Source organism: Arvicanthis niloticus, chromosome 7 (assembly GCF_011762505.2).
Source record: "Arvicanthis niloticus isolate mArvNil1 chromosome 7, mArvNil1.pat.X, whole genome shotgun sequence".
In the NCBI taxonomy this organism is placed as follows: Eukaryota; Metazoa; Chordata; class Mammalia; order Rodentia; family Muridae; genus Arvicanthis; species Arvicanthis niloticus.
In genome coordinates, this window is record NC_047664.1 from 34,072,662 (window position 1) to 34,079,603 (window position 6,942).

General features: G+C 45.6%; 1 pseudogene; it reads right to left on the reverse strand.

Moving 5' to 3' along the window:
* Positions 1-3,311: 3,311 nt before the first annotated feature.
* On the reverse strand, positions 3,312-4,639 carry LOC117712877 (L-lactate dehydrogenase A chain pseudogene; annotated as a pseudogene).
* Positions 4,640-6,942: the final 2,303 nt, after the last annotated feature.

The following is a 6,942-nucleotide window of genomic DNA, read 5'->3' on the forward strand; positions in this document are numbered from 1 at the left end:
AAGGAAGAAAAGAGCGGAGGCTCTGGACCCTCCAGGGGGGCCAGAGGAAGGTCTAAGAGGCACAAGTGCCAGAAGTCCAGGGCATCTAAGCAAGGAGTGCCCAACCAGCCACCATACAGAATGTATGTCTGCTCCCCGCCTATGACTCCAGCACTGATCACCATGAGCCGATGTCCTCCAGCAACAAAATGTCAGAAAATGGCTTTTCATCAGCAGCTAATCCAGACTATGCTTTCCCAACATGGGAACCGACTGCTTTTTTCTAAATGAGGTAAGATTTAATGGTATGGCTGGTCTCTGACTTCCCAGGACCTATTTCCACTTCCCCATTCACGGCTTATGGAGTGACTGAGTTAATGACGTAACACCGTCCAGCTCTAGCCATGCCCAGTTCTTTAATCTTGGAAAAGAGCAATCACCTTGTCAACCATCTTCTCAGAAAACTTAGGTGTCAGTTTAGAGACTGAAGGATTAAGAGCCAAGAGGCCCTGAATGAGCCAGGCGACCAGAAGCAGCCCGTCCTGAGCACTGTGGCCTTTTCCTCCTGACAAAGTCATTTCCCTCACCCCAGTTAGGAAGAGCGGAGCTTCAGATGGGTCTCTGGGCCATCGATGTAGATAAAATGCATGACCGTCAAGTTATGCCCTGCTGAGTGGACAGTGTCTGCAGCAGACAAACTGGCTCACTGAGGCCTCTGGCCCGAGAACAAGATGAAGACTGCTGCCTCCCACCACGAGAGAACTCTAGCCTGCGCCTGCGCCTGCGCCTGCCCCTCTCCCCCGCCCCCGTTCTCTCTCTCTCTCTCTCTCTCTCTCTCTCTCTCTCTCTCTCTCTCTCTCTCTCTCTCTCTCCACTTTTCATTGTGAGCAGCTCTTCAAATTTTATCTCCTTTAGGCTGTAATGGGCATTTACACAGGTAAGCTCTTCACGGAAACCCTGCTGGAGAGGCAAAGACAGACCTACTGGACCAGCTCAGACCCACGAAGGCAGACATGCACATAGTTATAGAGCTTTTCTGATCTATTGTTACTTCTTGTATCCATTTGGTAAATGGCTTTCAAGGAATTAATCCATTGTGCTAATACTGGTTTGAAGATAAAGTATCCCACACAGGCTGCAGTAATAAAGGCTTAGTTCTCGGGAGTGCTTTTGGGGAGACACTGGAAACTTTGGGGGGTGGAGCACAGATGGAGGAGGTAAGCCACGGAGAGGTGCATCCTTGGGGGCAGTATGCCTTCATCCCTTCTGTTTGTTCTTTACAACCTGAGGTCAGCAGCCTCAGCCACACACTCCCACCGCCATAACATTCTGCCTCACCTCAGGTAATGGAGGCAGCCAACCTGGCCTGAAACCAAAAGCCAAAAGAAGTCTGTCCACTCTCCTTTACGCCAGGAACTTTTTCACAAGATCTTGCCAGGCAGAGGAGGGCATCAGACAGCCTGGAACTGGAGTTACAGACAGTTGTGAGCCACAATGTGGGGCCTGGGAATCGAACCCAAGTCCTTGGGAAGAGCAGCCGTGTATCTCCAATCCCTCTCTTGTCTTTTTAATACTAGCATTGTAGCAGGCATGATTATACCTCCTTGTGGTTTGAAATTTTTTTCCTTCTTGATTAGTTTAGTGATGCTGAGAATTTTTTCATATACCTGCTGGCCATTTGTATGCTGTTTATGAAATATTCAGTTCTTAATCTGCTCGCGCTCTCTCTCTCTCACTCTCTCTCTGTCTCTCTCTCCTCTCTCTCTCTCTCTCTCTCTCTCTCTCTCTCTCTCTCTCTCTCTGTGTGTGTGTGTGTGTGTGTGTGTGTGTGTGTGTGTTTTAGTCTCCTAGGTAACCTATGCTGGCCTGTGTGTGTGTGTGTGTGTGTGTGTGTGTGTGTGTGTTTTAGTCTCCTAGGTAACCTATGCTGGCCTGTGTGTGTGTGTGTGTGTGTGTGTGTGTGTGTGTGTGTGTGTTTTAGTCTCCTAGGTAACCTGTGCTGGCCTCAAACACATGACCTTCCTGCCTCAATCTCTCCAGTACTGAGATTACAGATGTGTAGCATCATGTCCAGCTCCTTTGCCCAGCTTTTACTTGAGTAATTTGTTTCCTGGTTATGGAGCTGAGTTCCATGTGGTATATTCTCTTAACATCAATCAATTTTTAGTCGTGTTCCTTTTCCAATAAACATCGCAAGACAAAACTTTTCCTGGGGAGATCTACTCACCCAATAGGGAACCCATGACAGACCACCAAAGCCCAACTGGGTGAACTAATGAGTTCCGTTGGGGTTACTTACATGTGTTTGAGTGAGGGGTTACTTATGAGAGTAGAGATGATCGCTACATCACCACGGCCCACCCCAGCATTGATGAGAACACAGGTGACAGTCCTGGAGCACACTGCACAGCCTGCAGGCAGCTCAGCCGGTTTCTGTGTCAAGGCAATTGGTCTGGTCTGAGCATCTTCCTTGTAACTTGGCTCTGATCTTCCGAGAGGAACTCTGAGCTTTTTTATTCCTTACTCTGGCAGGGTGGGGCCTCCTGAATCTGGTTAGTTTCAGGGACTTCCTGAAGCTATTTTGAGTTGTTTTCCTTCCTGCTTAAGGATTTTCCTGCAGGATGAAAGGTTTTGACCTCAAAGGAAACCATTACACCACAATCAGCAGAGGAATTCCAGTTTGTTCTTGGTCTTGTTTTTGGTCTTGAAACAGAATCTCAGTGTGTGGCCCCACTGGTTGGGACTGAGAGTGGATGCAACCAGGACACAAGGGAGTGTACTGTAAACACTTGGCTTCTGAGGAAGGAAGCTGCAATAATAAAGAAGGGCTCTGAAAATGAAGCTAAGCATAGTGGCACACAGGGAGGCAGAGACAGGCAGATCTCTGAGTTCAAGGCCAGCTTGGTCTACATAGTGAGCTCCAGGACAGTCAGAGCTACACAGAGAAACCCTATCTTGAAAAAAAAAAAAGAAGAAGAAGAACAGAAAATTAAACAATGTGTAGACTGGAGAGATGGCCCAGCAAGTAAAGGCAGCTGGTGCCAAGTCTGATGACCCTGGAGCTCCCCTGATGGAAGGAGAAAAGTGACACCCATAACCGCCCCAGTACTGTGGCACACCACCACCCTTGCCTCCATCCATACAAGAATAAGTAAGTGAAAGTAATTGAGGGATTTTTTTTTGACTGTACAAGATTTATTTGCAGTTTTCATTGACATGACACTTGGGCAGTTGGTTCCATTATCCATATACAGATCTTATATTTCACATTATATTGCAATGTACACTACAGACACATATAATACATACAATATCCTATAGAACATTTATGCATAAGATATGCATAATGAACTTACACACTGGAGCCAGGTTATGACTAACTGGGAACTCGTTGGCCTAGGCTTGTTTGGTGAGGGTGTGCATCACAGCAACACAGCAGGCTCACAGGATAATCGAAGCCTGCACACAGCTGGGACTGTGTCTCAGAGTCAGTGGGGCTGTCACACTAACCAGGTTACCACTACACAAGTACCACTTGTCAACAGAGTAGAGCTGTGGGAACTGAGGATTTCCCCTCAGACCACCTTAACACAACTGTACGAACCACAGCTTAGATGAGAAGGATACAGTGTGTGGTCTCCATAGAAACCCTGCTGCAGCCTGGACAGTGAAGTGCTAGGACACTAGGAAGACTTTAGAACTGCAGCTCCCTCTGGATTCCCCAGAAGATATCGCTACTTTTCTTCAGGTGGGCCTCCTCTTCAGGTTTCAGAGTCAGCTTCACAACATCTGAGATTGGGACACTGAGGAAGACATCATCATTGAGTCCATAGAGCCCCTTAATCGTGGTGGAAACAGGATGCACCCGCCTAAGGTTCTTCATCATGCTCTCGGCCAAGTCTGCCACAGAGAGGCCGATGGCCCAGGATGTGTAACCTCTCGGCTTGATCACCTCAGAGGCACCATCCACCCCCTGCTTGTGAACATCCTTCCACTGCTCCTTATCTGCATCAGCAGTTCTGGGTTCAGAGTCTTCAGGGAGACGCCGGCAACGTTCACACCACGCCACACAGGCACACTAGAGTCGCCATGGTCTCCCAAGACCCACTCATGACAGCTCAGCGGGTGAACTCCCAGCCTTTCTCCCATCGGGTAACGGAACAGAGGTGAATCCAGATTGCAGCCACTTCCAATAACTCGGCTTTTGGGAAAGCCACTGATTTTCTGAGCCACGTAGGTCAGGAAATCCACAGGATTTGAGGCAATAAGCAGCTTGCAGCATGGACTGTGCTTCACAGTATGGGTAATGGTGAACTTGAAGATTTTCTCATTTCAATGGACCAAATTAAGTCAGCTCTCTCCTTCCTGCTGACGGCCCCCATCTGTGATAATGACCAATTTAGAGTTTGCAGTGACACTATAGTCTTTGCCGGAGACAATTTTGTTGTTCTAAGGAAAAGTGAAGATCTATCATCTCTCCCTTCAGCTTGTCTTCCATGACATCAACAAGGGCAAGCTCATCTGCCAAGTCCTTCATTAAGATACTGATGGCACAAGCCATGCCAACAGCACCAACCCCAATCCTGTAATCTTGTTCTGGGGTGGGGGTCTGTTCTTCCTTAAGAAGATTCATAATCAGCTGGTCCTTGGGGGTTGCCATCTTGGACTTTGAATCCTTTGGGTCTGCTAGTGCACAATGGGGGTCAGGGGGCGACCAGAGAGTGGCAGCATGCTCTGGGCTTAGCAATCTCCGTGGCTCCAGCACTGGTAATTGTTTTTATTATTTAAAAAGAAAGAAATAATATTGAGCAATGGAAGGAAAAATGAAAAACAGAGATGTAAGACCCCACGTGACAAAGTGTCGAGAGCAGGTCACAGCAAGGTTGTAGTATCCTCGCAACAAATCCTTCTCTGCTCGGGGATCGTATGCTGCATTGACGGTGAAATTATCAGCTCCATGAAAGGGAAGAGAGTACACCAGAGACGGAGGGTTTGACATTCAATTGCTCTTTAATGACGCACAGCAAACAATATATCATCACCAGTGCTAAGGCTATTGCCACAACAAGGTATTGCCACATTTCTTATTCATTCCACGTATCATCTCTATCAAACACAAATAATAAATTACTAATTACCAAAGAAATAAGCACAGCAACAAGTACATCGTTCATTCATGGGTTATATGACCTGAGTCCTTATGATAGTTTCAAGTTCGGGTCCGGAGTCCAGGAAGGTGGTCGCGGGCTGCGGCTTCCAGCTATTTTGACCTCGTAGGGTGCTTGACTGTGAAGGAGGAGGCGTCGGGTGTTGAGGCGCATGGTCGGAGGATCATGTTAGGCGGTCATGGCTACAGTGTGTGATGTTGTGCTCCGATTGGGCTCCTCTTTTTATGCCAGATTTGATGTCACTGCTGACGTGTGTGGCCGATAACCATTTGCGTCTGGTTATCACCGGGCTCTGACTCCATTACACCTGGTTATCACACTTATTCAAAACAACTTGGTTTTGTGCATAAATATTTTGATTCATAAAGTTTCAAAACAACTTCTGGTTACCACAGCACTTCAAAACAACTTCACTTCAAAACCTGTTTTCTTTCCTATTACAAGATGGAGTCGGTCCTGTTAAGGGCCCGCTCCTTACACAAAGGAAACCAAAAAATCTGGACTACATCACCTCCCACCTCCAAAACCCAAGCACCCTGATCCAAGCACTGGTACAATGACAGGCTGACAGGAAGCTTCATTGTTCATTGAAAATCCTACAGAATATTCCAGTATTGCAAAAATAAATCAGGAAAAATAAGCCCACAGAGAGCTGAGGCTAAAAAAAAAAAAAAAAAAAAAAAAAAAAAAATGAGGAAGAAACATTGTACAAATCAAGTGAAGAAAACTCACACTCCCGCCTTTGAAAAAAACTGAATCAGAAAAGCTGTAAGTCTACACTCCGAAAATAATTAAATACAGTTTTTTTAAAGTCTAATCCGGGTGATAAGTGTCCAGAATTTTAGAGGCTGAGGCAGAAAGACTGTGCGGCTTTACTGCAGTGAGGGCTACATAGTGAAAAAACAAATCTTGCACATGAATCCCCTCTAATTTTTTTCTCTGAAATACACACAGTAGTCTCTAGTGAACAGTTATTTGAAAGTGCCCTCTAAGAAGGGAAGGCTATTCCATCCTTCAGTCCCACTGACTGTTCACTGAGAACCTATTCCATGACTATGAGACCATAGAAGACCAGCCAGGCTATTGGTGAACAGACCAATAACAGTCTTACAATGCAAGAAAACAGGAAACCATCTCTGGGGCCATTAATTGGTGAAACACAGGAACAACAAAAACCACAACCAACCCCTCAGGCAGTCTAGTAGCAAACTGCACAGAGTGGTAATTGTACGGTTTCTTTCCACAAACATCATTCCGTAAATGACAACAATCTTTTCTAGAAATGGATCAGTAGACATAGTTTAAAATCTTTCTGATAAATGTATTGCTACTCTGCAAATACATAAACCAAGTCTTCTAGAAAGCCATCCTAAAGAATGAGGGGAAAAACCATAGCGTCTGAGATTTAAATATCAACAGCAAAGCTGGACAAAACAAGAAAAGAATTCATGGGACTCAGAAGAGAAATGGAAGGGAAATTTTAAAATTACCTTATAGCTGAAAAATAAATCGGAAATCAGCGAGAGCAGGATGGGCTCAAATGCAATTTTAATAAAGGCTCTCAGAGAACGGCAGTGAAGAAGCCAGAAGAACCTAAAACATAAATAAAATAGCATGATGAGAGAGATGAAAGGGGCCAGACAGGAAGAAGTAGAGATAGAAGCCAGACAAAGGAGGAATAATACCCATGCTTCTGCAGTCCCTGAAGAAGCTAAAAATATTCAAACCATAATCTAAAAAATTCCATAAATCAGAGGAGACATGAGAGTTTGTAAGAAATAAGATTAACCCAAAA